The sequence below is a fragment of the Indicator indicator genome, chromosome 26 (assembly GCF_027791375.1).
Source record: "Indicator indicator isolate 239-I01 chromosome 26, UM_Iind_1.1, whole genome shotgun sequence".
In the NCBI taxonomy this organism is placed as follows: domain Eukaryota; kingdom Metazoa; phylum Chordata; class Aves; order Piciformes; family Indicatoridae; genus Indicator; species Indicator indicator.
This window is the reverse complement of record NC_072035.1, coordinates 15,778,170-15,800,868: the sequence shown is the minus strand read 5'-3', so window position 1 is coordinate 15,800,868 and position 22,699 is coordinate 15,778,170.

The window sequence follows — 22,699 nt, the reverse complement described above, 5'->3', positions numbered from 1 at the left end:
CAACACCAAAGAAGTTTCTCCTCCTGCTCACACAGAACCTCCTGGCTTCCAGTTTGTGTCCATTGCTCCTTGTCCTGTCCCTGTGCACCACTGAGCAGAGTCTGGCCCCAGCCTCTTGCCCCCCACAGCTCCTTTATCTCCTGCTGAGCATTGCTCAGCTCCCCTCTGGGGCTGCTCTTCTCCAGGCTCCACAGCCTCAGGGCTCTCAGCCTCTGCTCCTCCCAGAGATTCTCCAAGCCCCTCAACAGCCTTTTAGCCTCTGTTGAACTCTCTCCAGCAGTTCCCTGTCTCTCTGAACTGTGGAGCCCACAAGCAGCTCCAGGACTCCAGATGTAGCACTGCTAGGGCAGAAAGGGAGCAGACAAAGTCTGTTATTTATTTTCTACTTCACATTTTAGCGGCAACTGGTGGAACTGTGCTCACTTCAGAATACTCTGAGAATCACAGAATCATGGAATTGTCAGGGTTGGAAGGGACTTCAAGGCTCATCCAGTTCCAACTTCCCTGCCATGGCCAGGGACACCTCACACCACAGCAGGTTGCTCACAGCCATCTCCAGCCTGGCTGCAAAAACCTCCAGGGATGAGGCTTCCACCACCTCCCTGGGCAACCTGTGCCAGTGTCTCACCACCCTCATGGGGAAGAATTTCTTCCTAACATCCAATCTGAATCTCCCCATTTCTAGTTTTGCTCCATTCCCCCTGGTCCTGTCACTCCCTGACACCCTCAAAAGTCCCTCCCCAGCTTTTTTGCAGCCCCCTTCAGATCCTGGAAGGCCACAAGAAGGTCTCCTGGGAGCCTTCTCCTCTCCGGACTGAACAGCCCCAACTCTCTCAGGCTGTCTCTATAGGAGAGCAGCTCCAGCCCTCTGCTCATCCTCATGGCCCTTCTCTGGACACCTTCCAGCACATCCATCAAACCTTGCAGATCAGGGAGAATGCTCTTTAGTTTTATCTGCCCAGATGACCCCCAACAACCAACCCCAGGGCTGCCCTGCTACACCCTGCAGAGGCTGGAGCCCTGCCACATTGGCTCACCCCAGATGAGGTTTTATCTTCTCCTTTGATGACAGACACAGGGCACTACATTCTAACCTCACCTTCAGGGCTTTGTTCTTCCCACAGCCTTAGGTGTGCCTTAAACATGTGGTCACAGCACTCTGAGCAGGTTAGCAGGCAAAAAAACCAACCCCATCCAAACTCATTGAGCCTGCTGTCAGCCAGGACCCCCAGATCTCTTCCTGCAGGGCTGCTCTCCAGAAACTTTTCACAGGCTCACAGGATGTTAGGGGTTGGAAGTGACCTCCAAAGAGCATCCAGTCCAAGGCCCCTGCCAGAGCAGGAGCAGAGAATCCAGCACAGGTCACACAGGAATGCATCCAGAGGGGGCTGGAAAGTCTCCACAGAAGGAGACTCCACAACCTCTCTGGGCAGCCTGTTCCAGTGCTCTGGGAGCCTCCCAGGGAAGAAGTTCCTCCTCCTGTTGAGGTGGAACCTCCTGTGCTGCACTTTTTCTCCATTGCCCCAGGGGGCAAGTGAGCAGAGCCTGGCCCCTGCCTCTTGCCCCCCAGCCCTCAGCTCTTTAGAAACATTTCTTCAATCCCCTCTCAGTCTTCTCTTCTCCAGACTAAGCAGCCCCAGGGCTCTCAGCCTCTCCTCACAGGGCACACCTACTCAAGGACACCTCCTCCAAGATGCCTGAGAGGACAGCCCCCAGTGCCTCGAAGAAATGCAGCCTTAAACCTTGTGCTGGCTCATCCCTGTGCCTTCAAGAGGTTGTCAACTTTCTTCGAGCCCCAGAGAAGCCCCAAAGTTCTTGTAAGCCATGAGAGGTGTCAGAGAAACTCGTCCTGGGTATGCAAAAACAACTCTCCCACAGCAGGTTTGGGGAGAAAGTCACCATCCATTTGATGAGCTGCCTGCAGCTCACAGTGTGTCTGCAAACATTTAAGGAGCTGCTTCTGCTTCCTTGGCTTTGCTTGGGGATGTATTTATGCCCCCAGTGTTCCTTCTGGGTCTCTTCTCATGCCCCTTCTGAGGCCTTCCAAAGATCTGCAACAGTAGGGATCTAGCTATGGAATCCAGGGATTGATGTCACCTGGGGGGTAGGGGGGATCAGTGTCACTTTGAGATGTAATTAGAGTTGTCTGGGGTGTCCAGGTGACCCAGGGGAATGCCACCTAAGGACACTAAGGACTGGAACAGGCTGCCCAGAGAGGTTGTGGAGTCTCCTTCTGTGGAGACTTTCCAGCCCCCTCTGGATGCATTCCTGTGTGACCTGTGCTGGATTCTCTGCTCCTGCTCTGGCAGGGGGTTGGACTGGAAGATCTCCAGAGGTCCCTTCCAACCCCTAACATCCTGTGAGCCTGTGAGCCTGTGAGCCTGTGATATAAATCCAAGTAGTCACTGCATGAAGGACAGGAGCCCTGGCCCCTAAGTGGAGCTGATTTGCAGCATGCAGGTCATAGCTGTGGTTCAGTGATGAGGAGGAGGCTGTGGTAAGTGTGTGACAACAATCCATGCTGGAGAAGAAAGGAAATCCACCAGGAAGCTCAGACTCATCCCAGCAAAGGGCTCAGGACGCTGCTGATGTTTCCAGCCCCTCCCTTGGCCTGGGGAAGGCTGAAACAGCTGACCCAGAGAGACACAGGGAGAGTGAGCAGAGCACCATAGAAAAGGGGAGACCTATCATGGACTTTAAAGACAGCTGTCAGGGCTGGTATGGCCACCAGGCAAGTGGCAGGAACCTCTCTGCTTCCTAAAGGGAAGAGAAAGGGAAGAAGGGAGAGAGGCTGATGGGGTGGGAAAGAAACTAAGCCAGCTGGGATGGAAAGAAGAACAATGCCATGGGATGGAGACACAGAGACACAAACCAGTGTGGAACCCAACCCCTGAGGGCAAGGGTGGCACCACTGGCACCACTGCTGCTGGGGGCAGGCACTGGGCAAGTGATGGGAGCATGAGATGGGAATTGCATTCAGAGTTGGATTGTGGAAGTGGATTGAGGAACACAGGGATGGGGATGGAAGGCTGAAGGGACAGAGTCCTCCTGGGACAGCAGCCAGGGAAGAAGAGGCTTGACCCTGGGGATCCCTCAGCTTGCTGCTGAAGGTACCCTCCATGGGCTGCAATCCCTTGCTGGGCACTTGAGGGTCCCCTGTGCTGTCTGCTCCTCCCTGCAGCTGCCCCCTCTGCCTTCCTGCCCCCCAGGGGTGGCCCAAGCTGTGGCAGTGCCCTTGGTGTGGCCAGGAGCAAGTGCCAGGCAGAGGCTTTCTGCATCCCAGCCCTTGGCAGGAGCTCTCCCCAGCAGCTTGTGTGTGGTAGAAGCAGCTCCTGGGTGTGCAAAGCTGCCCTGAGGTGCAGCAAGTGGCTCAGTGAGCAGAGGCTGAGCTGGGCAGGGCCAGCCCTGAGCAGAACCAGCTCTGAGCAGAACCAGCTCTGCTCTGGCTCACAGCAGGACAATGGCTCTGACCATACAATTAATGAGGCTGTTCTGTAACATTTGGACTCTCAGGCTGTCAAAACATTAATTACAGTGGCAGTGAACTCCTAGCTGCCTGTGTGCCTTTGTCTGCAGCAGGGCTCCAGGTGTAACACCCAGAGGGCAGGGTTGGTACATTTTACAATTCTCCTTGCCCTTAGCACCTACTAAATCATGCTCTGACTTTTAGTCCCTTCCTCCTGCCAGCCAAAGAGCTCCCTTCCTGTAGTCACTCAAAGAGTGTAAAGAGCCTCAGTGATTCTGAGACCAGGAGATGCCTGCAGAGCTCTGCAGGTGACCTCTATGGCAGCAGCTGATTCTGCTTTGACCATTTCTGAGCCACAAATGCCAACAGGACCCTTCCATGCCAGCACTGCACCATGAGCTCTGATCTGTCAATAACCCTTCTGGGATTCCAGTGCAGGAGAATGTCTTCTTCCAAGGAACCAACAACAGGATGAGAGGAAATCGGATTAAGCTGTACCAGGGGAAGCTTAGGTTGGAGAAGAGGAAAAAATTCTTTACTGCAAGACTGGTCAAGGATTGGAACAGGCTGCCCAGGGAGGTGGACTCAGCATCACAAGATCACAGCTCACAGGATGTGAGGGGTTGGAAGGGACCTCCAAAGATCATCCAGTCCAAACCCCTGCCAGAGCAGGAGCAGAGAATCCAGCACAGGTCACACAGGAATGCATCCAGAGGGGGCTGGAAAGTCTCCACAGAAGGAGACTCCACAACCTCTCTGGGCAGCCTGTTCCAGTGCTCTGGGAGCCTCCCAGGGAAGAAGTTCCTCCTCCTGTTGAGGTGGAACCTCCTGTGCTGCACTTTCTCTCCATTGCCCCTTGTCCTATCCCAGGGGGCAAGTGAGCAGAGCCTGGCCCCTGCCTCTTGCCCCCCAGCCCTCAGCTCTTTAGAAACATTTCTTCAATCCCCTCTCAGTCTTCTCTTCTCCAGACTAAACAGCCCCAGGGCTCTCAGCCTCTCCTCACAGGGCACTGCTCCAGTCCCTCAAGCATCCTGGGAGCCTCTCTTGGACTCTCTGCAGCAGATCCCTGTCCCTCTTGATGTGGGGAGCCCAGAACTGGATGCAATATTCCAGGTGAGGTCTCAGCAGAGCAGAGCAGAGGGGGAGGAGAAGCTCCCTGGCTCTGCTGGACACACTCCTCTGAATGCCCCCCAGGATGCCATTGGCCTCTTGGCCACCAGGGCACATTGCTGACCCATGCAGAACTTGGTACCCCCCAGCACTCCCAGGTCCTTCTCCACAGGGCTGCTCTCCAGCAGATCCCCTCCTAACCTGTCCTGGGGCAGTTTATTTTTCCTTCCCAGATGCAGGACCCTGAAGGTGTTCAAGAAACATGTGGCCATGGCACCTGGGGACATGGTTTAGTGGTCATGGTGCTGTTGGGTTATGGTTGGACCCAATGATCTTGGAGGACTTTTCCAACCTTAATGATTCTATGATCTGGGCTTCAGTAGCTGGCACAGTGATGTGGATAGGTACCAGAGGAGAGAGGATGAGCAGAGGACTGGAGCTCCTCTGCTAGGGAGAAAGTTGGGGCTGCTCAGTCTGGAGAAGAGAAGGCTTCAAGGAGACCTTCTTGTGGCCTTGCAATATCTGAAGGGAGCTATAAGAAAGATGGGGAGGGACTTTTGAGGGTGGTTTTTAGGACCAGGGGGAATGGAGAAGAACTAGAAATGGGTAGATTCAGATTGGATGTTAGGAAGAAATTCTTCCCCATGAGGGTGGTGAGACACTGGCACAGGTTGCCCAGGGAGGTGGTGGAAGCCTCATCCCTGGAGGGGTTTGCAGCCAGGCTGGATGTGGCTGTGAGCAACCTGCTGTGGTGTGAGGTGTCCCTGGCCATGGCAGGGGGGTTGGAACTGGCTGAGCCTTGAGGTCCCTTCCAACCCTATCAAGTCTATGATTCTATGACTGGAAGGTCCTCAGGGACAGTCCCTGATATTCCAGGTGAGTGCAACTCCTTCTCTTTGCCACCTTATCATATCCCTGACCAAAAAAACAGGTCCTCTCTTGTCCTTTTTTTTTTACATCCTGGAGCAGGTCAAGTTGTGCAGTCATACACCAAGCTGGGGACTCAGAAAATGAATGCTGAGCTTCCAGACCTGGCTAATGGACTTTGGGACTGCACTCCTCAAGGCACCTCTCTCCACCAGCCCATGCTGTGCTTCCAGCCATAGATGGAGAACCTGACCAAAGCCCTGCCTTCTGCCTCTTCCAGGACAGGTCTGAGAGCTCCAGCCCTGCCAGGAAAAGCTTTCCTAGCAGCTCCCCATCCTGCAGTGATGGATGGGAATGGCACCTCTCAGCTTATTTCTCACAAAAAGCCTATTTACATGCTTCATGAAGCCCACAGCTCTGCACTGAGCCCCCCCGGCAGTGATGTACAGCCAGGCCCCCAGACACCACCACAGCTGCTCAGAGAAGAATTAGCAAGGCCTCAGCAAACAGAAGATGATTTTCAGTGCACAAGACACTCTCCCAGGAAATACATCACCTTTATGGACAGGTTCCCCAGGCACTTTGGAGGGGTTTATTACAGGCAAAGAGGAAGCTCCCATCCCTCCAACTGCACATCTCTCTCTCTTCCACCCTCCCTCAGTCCTGTGCTGGAGTCCATGAAGAAAAATGATGGTCTGAGGTAGATGTATGTGGGCTGTAAACAGTTACAGCTTCTACCAGGAGACAGTTATGCCACAAAATGATTTTCCCCCCCAGATTCCATCTCCCTGTGTTTCACACCAAGGCTTCCCCCCCATCCCCTGTCTGGGAGCAAACTTGCTGTAGACCAAGTGGCACAAGTTGGTTAGTGCAGGGGATGCACAAATGCACCACAGGGTGCACCTCAGGCTCAGAGGTGCAGGCTCAGCACCTCTCCAGAGCTTCCAGTACCTGAAGGGGCTCCAGGATTGCTGGGGGGGGACTTTGGACAAGGGCTGGGAGGGATAGGATGAGGGCTTTGAGTTGGGAGAGAGGAGATGGAGACTGGAGATGAGGAAGACATCCTTGGCAGTGAGGATGGGGAGACACTGGAACAGGTTTCCCAGGGAGGCTGTGGCTGCCCTCTTCCCCTGGAGGTGTTCAAGGCCTTGAGCACCCTGGGCTGGTGGGAGGTGTCCCATGGCAGGGGGGTTGGAACTGGATGGTTTTTGAGGTCCCTTCCAATCCAAGCCACTCTGTGAGAGCTGCTGAGCCACATCTGCACAGCAGATCCAAACCCAAGCAACCCCACACACAGGCCAGTGCCAAAGCTGAGGGGGGCTCTGCCTGCCATACCCAGATGCTCTCCCAGAAGTTCTTAGGCTGAGCTCAACCTGTTCCCCACCAGAATGAGCTCACCCAGACAATCCATACAGACTGGGTGAAAACAGTTATGACTGAGAGGACCTTCCTTCCCCAAAACGACTACTCCAGCCTTGACCTTTCTGGCCCAGTCTTCAGAAGAGACTGAAACCTTCACATGGAGAATGTAGGATCTAAAATTTCATAACTCCAGTGGTGATTGAAAATCAGGGGGGCGTGGGGAGGGCAGTGGAGGCACTGCATTTGCAGCTTGTTCCTATTGACCCTTTCCTGTAACACAAATGCCAATGACTCCTTCCCCTGCCTGCTCTGCAGAGGCTAATAGCCTGTGACATTTACTCCCTGGGGGTTACCTACCCTTTCCTCTCAGCATTTGCAAAACCTTTCCCAGCCCAACAACCCTGTGGCAGACTGAGTTCTGGGCTCCTCTCCTCTCCTCCTCCCTGTCTGTCTGCACACTCCACCCTCACCTCCATGCTCCCTGCATGTGCCAAGCATCAGCTCCTTGCACCATGATTCCATTCTGAATGAAGCACCTGAGATTGCTTTCTTTTGTCCCCAGATGAAATCCTGGCTGCTCACTGTGCCCCCTGCACACCTGCTGGGCTCAGCTGGCACACACCCTGCCTCCCACCCCTAATGTTGGCAGTGCCTCCTCACAGGTCACACCTGGCTTGGCCACCAGACTAGTGGCAGATGCTCTCCATGAACCCCTCTGCCCTCCCACCCCTTCAGCTGAGGGTCCCCTGTGCTGTCTGCTCCTCTCTGCAGCTGCCCCCTCTGCCTTCCTGCCCCCCAGGGGTGGCCCAAGCTGTGGCAGTGCCCTTGGTGTGGCCAGGAGCAAGTGCCAGGCAGAGGCTTTCTGCATCCCAGCCCTTGGCAGGAGCTCTCCCCAGCAGCTTGTGTGTGGTAGAAGCAGCTCCTGGGTGTGCAAAGCTGCCCTGAGGTGCAGCAAGTGGCTCAGTGAGCAGAGGCTGAGCTGGGCAGGGCCAGCCCTGAGCAGAACCAGCTCTGCTCTGGCTCACAGCAGGGCAGCAATGGTTCTGACTATGCCATGAATAGCTGGGCTATTAGGATGTCTCATCAGATGGTCTGAGGGGCTTGGGGCTTTTCAGTCTTGAGAGAAGATTGAGAGAGGCTCTCATCAATGCTTACAAATACCCAGAGGGGTGGGGGGCAGGAGGATGGGGCCAAGCTTTTTCTCAGGACAAGAGGTTATTGACTCAAGCTTAAGCCTAGGAGGTTCCATCTACCCAGGAGGAGGAACTGCTTCACTTTGAGGGTGGCAGAGCACTGGAGCAGGCTGCCTAGAGAGCTGGTGGAGTCTCTGTCTCTGGAGTCATTCAAAGCTGTCTTGTGCAACCTGTCCTGGCAGCAGAGTTGGACTGGATGGAGCCCTCAGTACAGAAAGGACATGGACCTGATAGAGAGGGTGCAGAGGAGGCCACACAGATGATCAGAGGGCTGGAGAACCTCTGCTAATGAGGACAGGCTGAGGGAGCTGAGGTTGTTCAGCCTGGAGAAGAAAAGGCTCCAGGGAGACCTTAGAGCAGCATTCCAGGACCTGGAGGGGGCTAGAGGAAAGGTGGGGAGAGACTGTTCCCAAAGGCCTGCAGAGACAGGAGGAGGGACAATGGTTTGAAATGAAAGCAGAGCAGATTTAGCCTGGACATGAGGAACAAGTTCTGCACCATGAGGCTGGTGAAGCACTGGAACAGGTTGCCCGGGGAGGTGGTTGAGGTCCCATCCCTGGAGATATTCAAGGTGAGGCTCAACAGGGCTCTGGGCAACCTGATCCAGGTGGGGATGTCCCTGCTGACTGCAGAGGGGTTTGGACTGGATGACTTTTGGAGGTCCCTTCCAACCCAGCCCATTCTGTGATTCTATGACCTCCAGAGGTCCCTTCCAACCTCTGCATTCTATGGTTCTGTCCAAGCATTGATTCTGCCAGCAGTGTATTTTCAGCTCTGAACTCAAAGCAGGACCTACCTTTTTTTTTTTTTTTTTTTTTTTTTTTTGCATAGCTCTTTCAGACACCTACAAGAGGTTTTGGGGATTTTTTTTTGTTGTGGTTTTTTTTTTTTTTTTTGCTTCCTCTTCGCACCACAATTTTTCCTGCTCTCTCTCTCTCTGAAGAGCTTTATTCTCAGGAAAAAATGAAGTTGTGTCTTTACACAAACTTGCACTTGTGAAAATATTGATATTCCAACTAAGACCAAGATATTTGTTGAGTTTTTTTTTTAGGGGAGATGACACTAACTTGGGTTTGTTTTGCTTGGTTGGCTGGGTTTGGGGTTTTTTTTCCCCTCCTCCAAAATAATTGATTTCATCAAATGTTTTGTCAGTGCCATTTCTTAGGCCAGCCATGAAATTTCTTCTTGAACTATAAGGAGGGGAAAAAAAAAAGAAAAAAAATCCTTTTTTTTTTCCCATCTAGCCACTGCTGAGGATCCTCACTGGACCTTTGGGAATACTGTTTCCATTTTTTCACACCTCCTGTCTCAGAGGTAGGATTTTCAGCTGCCTTTCATCCACTCCAGCTACCTGTGTGCCTGCCTGCTCAGCCAGTCACCCTGCTCCTGCTAATGATCTTTCTACCAGCTGAGCAGTTCCAGAAGGAGAAAATGATGGGCTTAAATTGAGGCCATCTTTTCTTTTTTTTTTTGAGATCCCTGTGTCCTAAATTTTGTGGGGATGACAGAAATCCATTGGAGCCAGCATGCTGTGTTGTTTGTTATCATTAACAACACTTGGGGAGAGGAAGGCAAAATTAGTGCAGAGGGAAATGCCTGGAGACCACAGCCAAGATCTCTGTCAGAAGCTGGGCTGAGTGACACTGACAGGGAACAACTGGAGCTGGGATGTAAGGGATGAGAGGAGATGAAGCCTTGGGGGAGGGAGGCTGTGCTGCTGCAGTGGCAGAGTACAGGTGCTACCTGTCCCTGGTTCATATAGAATCATAGAATCATCAACCAGGTAGGAAGAGACCTCCAAGATCATCCAGTCCTACCTGTCACCCAGCCCTGTCCAATCAACCAGACCATGGCACCAAGTGCCTCATCCAGGCTTATTTTAAACACTTCCAGGGACTTCTACTCCACCACCTCCCTGGGCAGCACATTCCAATGGCAAATCTCTCTCTGGGAAGAACTTCCTCCTCACATTCAGCCTAAACTTCCCCTGGCACAGCTTGAGACTGTGTCCTCTTGTTCTGGTGCTGCTTGCCTGGGAGAAGAGCCCAACCCCCACCTGGCTACAACCTCCCTTCAGGGAGTTGTAGACAGCAATGAGGTCTGCCCTGAGCCTCCTCTTCTCCAGGCTGAACACCCCCAGCTCCCTCAGCCTCTCCTCACAGGGCTGTGCTCCAGACCCCTCCCCAGCTTTGTTGCCCTTCTCTGGACACATTCCAGCATCTCAATGTCCTTCTTAAACTGAGGAGCCCAGAACTGGACACAGCACTCAAGGTGTGGCCTGAGCAGAGCTGAGTCCAGGACAGAATGACTTCCCTGCTCCTGCTGGCCACACTATTGCTGATGCAGGCCAGGATGCCATTGGCCTTCTTGGCCACCTGGGCACACTGCTGGCTCCTGTTCAGCCTCCTGATTTGATGGTGTTGGGGGATAGGTTGGACTTGATGATCTTGAAGGTCTTTTCTAGCCTGGGTGACTCTGTGATTCTGTGTCCCTGCCCATGGCAGGGGGGTTGGAACTGGCTGATCCTGGAGGTCCCTTCCGACCTTAACAATGCTATGATTAATGACAGAAACTCTCCTCTTCTTCTGGACAAGAAGAGCCATTCTGATGTCAGACTCTGACACTGGGTAGGGTCCAGATTGGTCAGGATTGCTTCCCACACCTTCAAGCACCACAGGCATTTGCATGGATACAAGATGTTAATCCCTGAATAAATTAGAGGAGGAAGCCCAGAGGCAGCTTTCCCGACCCAGGTACAGGCTTCATTTGTGTGCAGAGCCACCCCGGGGCCCCAGTGCACCTAATTAGCCATTTGCAAGGACAATGACCCATTTGCATGCAGGGCCAGGGATGTTCCTGCCTTTGGGGCTGGCTTTTCAAAGAGTTGAGCTCCCTCCTCCTCTTCCTCCTCCCCCTATCCCCCCCCCCGCCCCGGCTACCAATTTGGAGTCACCTGCAGGAGCTGCCCGATTTTGCTGGGAAAAAACTGGATGGGTTTGGGCAAAACTCCTGCATCTGGCTCCGGAATTTCTCTGCTCTGCACTGCAGAGAAGCTGAGCTGCCTGTGCTAAAGGTTGTGGCAGATGTCACCAGATGGCACTCTTACATTGGCTCTTCCCCCTTCCCTTCCGCGGTTATCTGGGGGGGTGGGGGTGTGTGTGAGCGATCGGTCTGTGGTGAGAAGGGATCGCTCTGGGGCTGGGTTTCGTTCTGTAGCTTGAGGGTTAGAGGCACTGGGTCCCGGAGGCTGTGCTGCTGGAAATGCAGATGTTCTTCAGCAGGTGGCTGTGGTTGCTGAAGAGCAATTCCTGGAGGAATGACGGAGTCACAGAATGGATCTGGTTGGATAAGACGCCCTCTGAGCTCATCCAGTCCAACCCTCCGCCCAGCAGGGAAGGGCCAGCGCTGAACCACGGTCCCTCAGCACCACATCAGCCCTCCAGGCATGGGGACTCCAGCACTGCTCCTGGGTTCCAACCTTTGAGAAGCCTCTCAAGTGAAGAAATTAGTGTGGCCTTCCAGGATATGAAGGGGGCTACAAGAAAGCTGGGGGAGGGTTCAACAAGACCAAGGACAAAGTCCTGCAGCTGGCTCAGGGCAATGCCAAGCACAACTGCAGGCTGGGCAGGGAGTGGATGGAGAGCAGCCCCGAGGAGAGGGACTTGGGGGTGCTGGGGGAGGAGAAGCTCAGCAGGAGCCAGCAGTGAGCACTTGCAGCCCAGAGAGCCAAGCAGAGCCTGGGCTGCAGCAGGAGAAGTGTGGCCAGCAGGGCCAGGGAGGGGATTCTCCCCCTCTGCTCCACTCTGCTGAGACCACACCTGGAGCACTGCATCCAGTTCTGGAGCCTCTGTTTCAAGAAGGATCTGGAGGTGTTGGAAGGTGTCCAGAGAAGGGCCATGAGGATGAGCAGAGGGCTGGAGCTGCTCTCCTATGAGGACAGACTGAGAGAGTTGGGGCTGTTCAGTCTGGAGAAGGCTCTGAGGAGACCTTCTTGTGGCCTTGCAGGATCTGAAGGGGGCTGCAAGAAAGCTGGGGAGGGACTTTTGAGGGTGCCAGGGAGTGACAGGAGCAGGGGGAATGGAAGAAAGCTGGAAGTGGGGAGATTCAGACTGGATGTGAGGAAGAAGTTCTTCCCCATGAGGGTGGTGAGAGCCTGGAATGGGTTGTCCAGGGAGGTGGTTGAGGCTCCATCCCTGGAGGTGTTTGCAGCCAGGCTGGATGAGGCTCTGGCCAGCCTGCTGTAGTGTGAGGTGTCCCTGCCCATGGCAGGGGGGTTGGAACTGGCTGAGCCTTGGGGTCCCTTCCAACCCTGACTGATTCTATGATTCTAATTTCCTCCCCAAAAGGGTTGTCAAGCCCTGCCCCAGACTGCCCAGGGCAGTGGTGGAGTCCCCATTCCCAGAGGGATTTGAAAGCCCTGGAGATGTGGTGCTGAGGGCCATGGCTTGGTGGTGACCTGGCAGTGCTGGGGTGATGCTTGGACTGGATGATCTTCGAAGTCTCTTCCAGTTGGAAGGACTCTGTGCTTCTGTTCTGTGTAAGCTGGCTAGCAAGGGCTCACTTTGGCCATTCATGACACTGGTGGCCAATAAAGTTGTCACTAAGACTCCTCCAGTGTCACAGCCCAAAGACAGAGAGACTGAAAGAGCTCTGTTGTATCCTAGTGAGTGATAGCACCGCTATGGTGACACAGGACAGGAGGATTTTTTCCTCTCCAGTGTGTCAGTGAGTGAAATACTAGCCCCAAATTCTCACTGTGGTGCTTCACCCAGGAGAGTTTGGTTTGTTTTGTTGGGATTTTTGTTGGTTTGTTTTGTTTTGTTGGGATTTTTGTTGGTTTGTTTTGTTTTGTTGGGATTTTTGTTGGTTTGTTTGGATTTTTGTTTTGTTTTGTTTTGTTTTTGGTTTGGTGTTATTTTTTTTTCCTCCAAAGGGAATAGTTAGACAAAGATGTGATTCATCTCAGAAAGCTGCCAGGAGGACCTCTAAAATACCAACAGAAGATTGTTCTGAGATAAAATATGCCTTAGAGGAGGTGAAACAACAGATCAGAGAATCTTACTCACAACATGTAACTGAGTGCCTCCAACCTGCTGCCAGGAGTTAACACTGAATCCCCACATGAGAAGGCAAATCCCTCTCTTTGTTTGCTTCTGATTGCTTCCAGGCTCTCCTTGCTTCAAGCCAGCAAAAATCCATCCTCCCCACTCAGGGACACTGATTCAATCAAATATGGGACATGCTGGCTATGGAGACCCAAGTGAGATTGAAAGATCCCTGCCTCTTAGTCAGGCAGCATTTGTGGTGAGCCAGCTTGACTGTGGCTTCTGTGGGGAGCAGCAGCTCAGTGACCTCTCAGGCTTCCTGCAGGAGGGGAATCCTCCTGCCACAGAGAGCTGAATTTTTCCATTTGCAGGCTTTTTGGATCCTGTTGCTTGTTCTTCACCCCCAAGGCTGCCTGCTGGAACCATCTCCACCTCTGTGCACCCTGTGCCTGCTGATCCTGAGCATGAAAACGTTCAGTGGACATTCTCCTCTTGTTTCCACATCATCCCTCTGGGTTTGGATGAGATGGCAGGGCCCAACCATTCCATGTTCCTGTGGTGAGACACTGGAAGAGGTTGCTCAGGGAGGTGGTGGAAGCCTCATCCCTGGAGGTGTTTGCAGCCAGGCTGGATGTGGCTGTGAGCAACCTGCTGTGGTGTGAGGTGTCCCTGCCCATGGCAGGGGGGTTGGGACTGGCTGAGCCTCGAGGTCCCTTCCAACCCTGACAATTCTCTGATTCTATGATTCATTTCTTGCAGATCCTTAGTGCTGTTACAACAGCAGCATCACAACAGCACTTGTGGGTTGAAAAATCCCCTCCCCCCACCCCCCCCCCACCCCCAACATTAAATTGGCCAGCCCAGCTCATTTGGAAACAGATGAAAGCTGGATTTATAGGCAAACCTCCAACCTCCAATGGAATGCAATGAATAGCTACCAAATGTAAACTGTTTACAACATTTACAGGTGTTTACAATCAATGAACAGCACAAGGACTCCCTCTGGCCAAAGAACAGGGGAGCTGCTAAGAGCTTCTCCCTCCCTGTCCAATCCCTTGTACACAAAAGAAAGGAGCAGAGAGAGATTTTGTTAGACTTAGCCAAACCAGCCAAGGTCAAGCAGAAGCCAGGCAATACCTCGCAGCCCAAGGAAGGGGGAAGAGAGAGATTGTTTTGCACAACCAGTTTAAGTCCCTTCTCTTTCCAGTGGGACTGTTTAGAACTGATCATTATCTTTCATTTTCCCACCCAGCAGTGGTTTCTTTACATTCTACCACTTTCTGTTCAAGATCTGTGGACAGTGTTTTAAAGGCTTAGCCTGAAACTACCACACACCTTTCACCAGGGAGAGAGGGAGAGAGAGAGCTCCACTCCAGCCCCAGCCTTCTGAAGGTCCATGAGAAGGCAGGGAAGGTTGGAGGAATCACAGAAGTCCAAAGACCTCTATCCAGTGATAGCAGAGCTCAGTGTGTTGGCCTCCTTGGGAAGAGGACAGGGAGCTGCTGTGATGACTTTGGGTGGGGATTTTCCACATCTAGTAAGGAAAGGCATCACCAAGGGAGCAGCTTCATGGAGGCAGTGGACACTCTGCTGGCAGGGGATTCAGCATGGATGGACTGTAAAAGACTAGCAGGAGGCACACACTGCAGTGAGACCTACAGACGGTGCAGTACAGCTGCAGGCTTCTCGTGGCCACCCCTCAGATGTGCTCACAAGGAGCAGGAGTGGTGCAAATGTCGTGGAAGGTTTGGTGGTTCCAGGTGTGAGAGGCAGGTGGCCTAGCAATGGATACATCAGGGACCCATGTGAGACAGGATCCTGTGCCCAGATGGTCAGTGTAGGTCAGTAGGTCACCTGGAGCCTCTGCTGGTTTGCCTGTCCCCAGCTGGTAGCCCCTGGGGTCCTTCCAGGTTCACAGGTGTAGATGTTGTTCAGCCTGGAGAGGAGAAGGCTCCAGGGAGACCTCAGAGCTGCATTTCAGTGTCTGAAGGAGACCTCCAGGGAAGCTGGAGAAGGACTGTGGGGATAGGATGAGGGACAATGGTTTGAAGCTGGAGCAGGGCAGATTGAGGTTGGATATCAGGAGGAAGTTGTGCACAGTGAGGCTGGGGAGACACTGGAACAGGCTGCCCAGGGCTGTGCTTGAGGCCCCATCCCTGGAGACATCCAAGCTCAGCCTTGCTGTGTCCCTGTGCAGCCTGCTCTAGCTGGAGGTGTCCCTGCTGCCTGCAGGGGGTTGGACTGGATGCCCTTGGAGGGTCCCTTCCAACCCAATGCAATCTGTGAAGCTGTGAATGTGGGACCTAGGGACATCCCAGCGTCATAAAAGAATGAGAGCTTTGGAGTAAACCACTCAGCCTCTTCTTTCCTGCCTGCCTTTGGACAGCAAGAAGAGGCTAAGGACCATCCAGTGAGGCTCCCAGGTTGGCCATTCAGAACACCAAGATGTGAGAGTTGCAGGATGCACTCTGACCACTCAGAGTCGGGAGACAGCCTCGAGACCTGATGCACCAAGCAAAGAGGGCCACACTTCTCCTGCTTGCAGAGGATGGCCTCCTCCCCCTGCTGCTGGCTGCACAGGTTGTGTTGCTGTGTGTGTCAGCAGCAGTGCATGCAGGCACCCCCCTCCCCCTCCCCCAGCAGCAGCTATCATTCTGCTGCCAAGCTGGACATGTGTGCTGGGCAGAGAAGTCTTTCAGGCTTGTTATAGATTCAGACATCTCTTCATCTGGATATTGCCTGAGGTCCTGGAAATAATCATGTCTTTCAGGAAGAACATAATTCATAGGTGACCAAAAAAAAAAAATCACTCAGCAGTTTAATGAGACCATTCCATTCAGTTGCCAATGTCCTACTCTCCTCCACAGGGTCTTTCAAGAGGAGAAACTGCTTTGAGCTACCTCCCCACAGAAATGTGCCAGGTGCCTTCAGTTAGGGGTTCATTCACTGGGGACTCCTCCTCCCACCCAGCTCTGCCCCTGGTTCTCCTGAATGAGGTCCTTGCCTCTGCTCTTCCTTTGCCTGACCACACTCCTGGCATGTTCCTCTTCTGCTGGAGCTGTGGTAGCTGAAGGGCTGTGGAGCAGAGGTTGTTGAAAAGCACTCTCTGTGCACCCAAACATTTTCCTTGCTTTAAAAGAGGCTAATTTAAGCTACACTGGCAAAGAAGGAACCTTCTGCCCTGGTGAGGCCACATCTGGAATACTGTGTCCAGGTCTGGGCCCCTCAGATCAAGAAGGACCTCAGGGAGCTGCTTGAGAGAGTCCAGCCCAGAGGCACAAAGGTGCTGCAGGCAGTGGAACATCTCCTGTGAGGCCAGGCTGAGGGAGCTGGGGCTTGGAGCTTGGAGCAGAGCAGCCTGAGGGCTGCCCTCAGTGCTGGTGGGAAAGATGTGCAGGGCTGGAGCCAGGCTCTGCTCAGGGATGGCCAAGGACAGACCAAGGGGCAGTGGGGACAAGATGGAGCAGAGGAGGAGCCATGGGAACAGAAGGAAAAACTTTGTCCCTGTGAGGGTGCTGGAGGCCTGGAGCAGGTGCCCAGAGAGGTTGTGGAGTCTCCTTCTGTGGAGCCTTTCCAACCCCTCCTGGCTGTGTTCCTGTGTGCCCTGCCCTGGGTGCCCCTGCTCTGGCAGGGGGGTTGGACTGGCTGCTCTCTGGGGGTCCCTTCCAACCCCTCCCATTCTGTGATTCTTGAACAGATCTGCCTGCAGGGATGCACCATAGGACTACAGCAACCCGCTGGAAGTGCTCCAAGCCCTAGAGCTACTGGGGCAGGAATGTTCCTTGGGGGGGAAGTTGCACCAATTAACCCTTTGGCAGATGTGAATTCTTCTCCACAGCTGCAAACCTGATTCCTGATAAGCAGATTCGTTCCCCAGGCACAAATTGTAATCCCATTGCTTCTAATTATGCCCCAGTGTGCCACACTAAACAAATCTCATCTCTTTGTAACCTACACCCTCCAAGAAACTTCTAATGTTCCCTCTCTCAAGCCATTGTGCAGAAGCATCTCTTTTAATCATTCCTTGCATTCAGCCCCTCCAGACCTCAATTATTTCTGCTCCCTCTTAATGTGTTGGCTTTGCTTTTGCTGCTGCTGAATGGGTTACAGCTCTTTCCCTGGCTGTGACAGACCCTGAAGAGATAACCAGAGGTCAGCAAATGTTTGCCAGGTAACCATTTGGGGGGGGGGGTGGGGTGGGGTGGGGGGTGTGTGTGCCCAGAATGCCATGCCCCCAGCAGCTCCTTTGGAACAGGGATGGCTTTAATCAGCTGGTGGCAATCCTCCACGTGATAATTGTTGGCCCAACCATCCCTGCTGGCCTTTATCAGCTCTGTGCCACTCAGAACAGTCCTTTCCCATAATTGCTGCCTCTTTAAGAGAAAAGTCACATTGCTCTGCTGAAAACTTTGCTGGTGGATGAGAACTGGAAGGTTCTTTGCAGAGCAAAGCTCCTTGTGAGGAAAAAGGAGCAAGGGAATGAGGAGTTTCAAGCCAGTTTTCATGCAAAGGATAAGGGAGATGACTCCCTTGTTGGGAGGCATGGGACCCACCCTTGGGGGTGGGGAGACACTGGAACAGGCTGCCCAGGGAGGTTGTGGCTGCCTCCTGCCTGGAGGTGTTCAAGGTCAGGTTTGATGAGGCCTTGAGCAACCTGGGCTGGTGGGAGGTGTCCCTGCCCATGGAGGGGGTTGGAACTGGATGAGCTTTGAGGTCCCTTCCAATCCAACCCATTCTGTGAATCAATTCATTTCAGCTTTACTCCTACAGTGACTGAAGTTCTGCTGAGCTGGGGGGCACTAAGTGCTGTCAGCTCTCAGGGAGCAGTGATGCAGCCCTCTGCCTGCCATCTGTCCTTCTGTTAAGGTGAGAGCTGTGAAGCATAAGGACAACAGCAATGCTCCCAAAGACAAGCAGACCCTAAGGCTGGAGGGGAGTGAGGAGAGGAAGGAGTGTCAGGCAAGCTGTGTGTGCACAGAGCAGTGGTGAAAGCATTGAGAGTCACAAAGTCACAGCAACTTTCAGGTTGGAAAAGAGCCTCAGCATCACCAAGTCCAACCCAGAACCCTGCTCTGCAAGGTTCACCCCTAAACCATAGCCCCAAGCACCACATCCAAACCACCTTTGACCACATCCAGGCTTGGGGACTCCACCACCTCCCTGGGCAGCACATTCCTGAGCACTCCTGCTGGGAAAAAATGTTTCCTACTCTCCAGCCTAAACCTACCCAGTGGCAGCTTGAGGCCATTCCCTCTTGTTCTCATGACCTGTGAGAAGAGACCAGCAGCAGCCTCTCCACAACCTCCTTTCAGGTAGTTGTAGACAGCAATGAGGTCTCCCTCAGCCTCCTCTTTTCCAAACTAACCACCCCCAGCTCCTTCAGTTGCTCTTCTCCAGAAGGAGAAGGCCTCTTTGGCCAGCTGATAATTTTGCTGCCCTAGGTCCTGCAGGGTTTCACACTTTTCATACCTGAGCACCTTTCTTATTTATCTTTTATTTATTTATTTATTTATTTATTTATTTTTACTGCAAACTGCTCCAAGAGCACTCAGAAACTCCTGGTTTCTGCTCACCACAGAGCTTGTCTCAGACCCAAATCAAAAAGGAAGATGGTGCCAAGTGCAGGCATGACCCAGTGTCCCTGCCCAGCTCTTTCTCTCTACCATCCTCTTGTCACCTCTATGGCATGGCAGGGTAAGATGCCAGCAGTATCACACATGAAGTGGGGAGCAGCTGGAAGGTGTTTCTGACAGGAGGTGCTAGTACCATGAGCAGCCACAGCCAGCATCTGCCTGAGGGAAGAGTAGGTGAGGACCATGGCACAGCTGGAGTTGGCCAGTCAAGTCTTTCAGGTGTGCTCAGCAGGAAATAAAACCCCAATGGAGAAGCAGCTGTGGAAGTCCCCAGCCTTGCACATTAGCCTCCCTCTGTTAGCCAGAGATGGTTACCCAGGACAAGAAAAAGAGGGAGGGGAAAGCCTCTAGTTAATTCTTTGTGTTTGGGATCTGCCACTGTGGGGACTATTTGTGTCTGTCAGAGGTGTTAGGTTGGACCTGCTCATGTCCTCCATCCCCTCCACATGCCTTTGAGATTCTCCTCAGCGAGCTGCTCCAGCTCTCAGTGTCAGGAAGCCTTTGACATCAAGGGAGGTTCTCCTCCCCTCTGCTCTGCCCTAGTCAGGCCACATCTGGAGTCCTGGGGCCACTTCTGTGTTCCTCAGTTCAAGAGAGACAGGGTACTACTGGACAAAGTCCAGTGGGGGGCTGTAAAGATGCTGAGGGGCTTGGTGCATCTCTGTGAGGAGCAAAGGCTGAGAGCCCTGGGGCTGAGAGCCTGCAGAAGAGCAGCCCCAGAGGGGAGCTGAGCAATGCTCAGCAAGAGCTAAAGGAGCTGGGGTGGGGGGGTGGGCAAAAGGATGGAGCCAGACTCTTGTCAGTGGTGCCCAGGGACAGGCCAAGGAGCAATGGACACAAACTGGAAGCCAAGAGGTTCCATGTGAACAGGAGGAGAAAGTTGTTTGGTGTGAGGGTGCTGGAGGCCTGGAGCAGGCTGCCCAGAGAGGTTGTGGAGTGTCCTTGTGTGGAGAGCTTCCAACCCCCCCTGGGCATTGTGCTCCTGGGCAAGCTGCTGTGGGTGCCTTGTTTTGGCAGCAGGGGGGTTGGACTGGATGGTCTCCAGAGGTCCCTTCTGGGATTCTGTGATTCTGTCAACCAGGGGTATTTTGAATTTCCCTCCTGAATGGCCTCTCCCCAGGGTAGCTGAGACCTCAGGACGTGGTTAACTCAGCTGGAACTGGGAATCTGAGGCAGGAACTCCTGGTCTACCTCATTCAGAGGTCTTCCTGGTAAGGAAATTGGCTGATTCCTGGATGAGAACTGATATTTGCTTCAGCTATTTGCACAGAGTCTCTCAGGAGAGACTGAAAGAGTCAGATGGTCACATCCCCAAGGTCTGGTCCCCAGAATGTGGCACAATCCAGTGCCAAAATTAGCTTCTGTCCTTCCTTTGTGTCCAAAGAGTTTTCTGGATGCTGTGTTTCTTCAGGGTTTAAAAAGAAAAAAAGGAAAAGGGAAAGTAGGAGAAAAAGGAAAAGGTAAAGGCAAAAGGAAAAGGAAAAAATGAAAAAGGAAAAGGAAAAAACGAAAAAGAAAAAGAAAAAAAGAAAAATAAATAGAAAAAGAAAAAGAAAAAGAAAATGAAAATGAAAAAGAAAAAAGATGAAAAGAAAAAAGAAAAAGAAATAGAAGAAAATGAAAGAGAAAAAAAACAAAGAAAAAGAAGAAAAAAGAAAAAGAGAAAGAAAAAGAAAAAAGAAATAGAAAAAGAAAAAAATGAAAATGAAAAAGAAAAAATATAAAAAGAAAAAAGAAAAAGAAGTAGAAGAAAATGAAAGAGAAAAAAGACAAAAAGAAGAAAAAAAAGAAAAAAGAAAAAAAGAAAAAAAGAAAAAGAAAAAGAAAAAGAAAAAGAGGAAAAGGAAAAGAAAAAGAGGAAAAGGAAAAGAAAAAGAGGAAAAGGAAAAGAAAAAGGAAAAGAAAAAGAAAATGAAGAAAAAGAAAATGAAGAAGAAGAAAAAGAAAAAGAAAAAGAAAAAGAAAAAGAAAAAGAAAAAGAAAAAGAAAAAGAAGAAAAAGAAGAACAAGAAAAGAAAAAGAAAAAAAGAAAAAGGAAAAGAAAAAGGAAAAGAAAAAAGAAGAACAAGAAAAAAAAGAAAAACAAGAAAATGAAAAAAGATTAAAAAAAGAAAAAGAAGAAAAAGAAAAAGAAAAAGAAAAAGAGAAAAGATTTAAAAGAAAATAAAAAAGGACAAAGAAAAAGAAGAAGAAAAAGAAAAAAGAGGGGAAAAAAAGAGAAAACAGAGAAAAAAGGGGAAAAAAGGAGGAAAAACGAGAGAAAAAGAGATCGAGAAAAAAAACCGGCTTTAAAGTCTTCATCTGGACGCGTTTGAATCTAAATTAGTTTCATTTTCGTGTCGAGCTGGGCTCGGTGGAAGAGTCTATTCAAGAATTCGCAGGCCAGGAAAACATCTGAATTGCAAGTGGGGCATGAAAGGCTGCAGGCTCTTGTCAAAACCTCGCTACAAAGGCCGGCGCCAGGCTGCATTGTGGCAGGCAGGTAATTGAAACCCCCCCCCCCCCCGGCTACGGCGCTGCGCGAAGCTTCAGAAGGGACGGGGGCTGTGTAGCAAATCGTTTCCATTGTTGCCACAGACTGCTTGAACAGAAATTGGATCTTCCCTTCAGAAAGTCCTTAAAACGCCACACAAAGCCACTCCTCTCCGCAGCCCTTCTTTGCCTTCCTCTCTAAGTGGACCAGGCAGAATTTGTTCTTCTTAGGAAACATCCGTGGATGTAGGAACAAAAAAAAACACAAAACCCAACCAAAAAACAACAAACCAACCCAAACCCAAAACGCTGTTTGTGGTTGCTGCTGCAGCTACAATGGAGTTGTTGGCAATCTTGAACATCAGGTGAACCTTGTGAGGTTCAACAAGAGCGAGGGGAAGGTTCTGCAGCTGGGCCAGAACAATCCTCACTGTCAATACAGGCTGGGGGAGGAGATGATAGAAAGCAGCCCTGTGGAGGAGGATGATCAGGTGCTGATGGATGAGAAGCTGGCCAGGAGCAGGCAGTGTGAGCTTGCAGCCCAGAAGGCAAATCACAGCCTGGGCTGCATCCAAAGCAGCATTGCCAGAGAGCCAGAGAGGAGATTCTGCCACTTGGCTCTGCTCTGGGGAGACCTCAGCTGGAGTCTGTGTGCAGGTGTGGGGAGACCTCAGCTGGAGTGATGTGTGCAGGTGTGGGGAGACCTCAGCTGGAGTGATGTGTGCAGGTGTGGAGCAGGGTAGGATGGACATGGAGCTGATGGAGAGGAGCAGGGTAGGAAGGACATGGAGCTGATGGAGAGGGTCCAGAGGAGGGCCAGGAAAATGCTCAGGGCTTGGAGCAGCTCTGCTATGAGGACAGGCTGAGGGAGCTGGGGGTGTTCAGCCTGGAGAGGAGGAGGCTCTGGGGAGACCTGAGAGCAGCCTGGCAGTACCTGAAGGAGGCTCCAGGAAGGCTGCAGAGAGACTGTTTGCAAAGGCCTGCAGGGACAGGAGGAGGGACAATGGCTTCAGACTAGAGAAGGGCAGATTTAGATTGGATGTCAGGAAGAAGTTCTTCAGTCTGAGGGTGGTGGAACACTGGCCCAGGTTGGCCAGGGAGGTGGTTGAGGTCCCTTCCCTGGAGATATTGAAGGTGAGGCTCTGTGAGGCCCTGGGCAGCCTGAGCTAGTTGGGGATGTCCCTGCTGGATGAGCTTTGGAGGTCCCTTCCAGCCTGGACCATTCTATGACCTTCTCTGTGCCTCTCTCTTCCTCTCTCTTGCTCACCCTCACAGAAGGACCAGCAGTCCCAGCTGCTGTGTGTTACATGGCTGTAAAAATGACATGTGGAAGCCACTCCTCCATGGTAGGATGCTCTGATCATCCCTGCTTGAGTCATCTCTACCCCTACCACTCTCTGGAGGGGCAGTAGCATCTATGGTGATCCCTTCTCACAGCCCATGGCTGGGAAGCATCCATGAGCATCCTTTGCTCCCTTTTCCTCAGCTGCCCAAGAAGCTGGGAGTGTTAGGAACAAGTCCAGCACCATGAGGGTGCTGGAACCCTGCAAT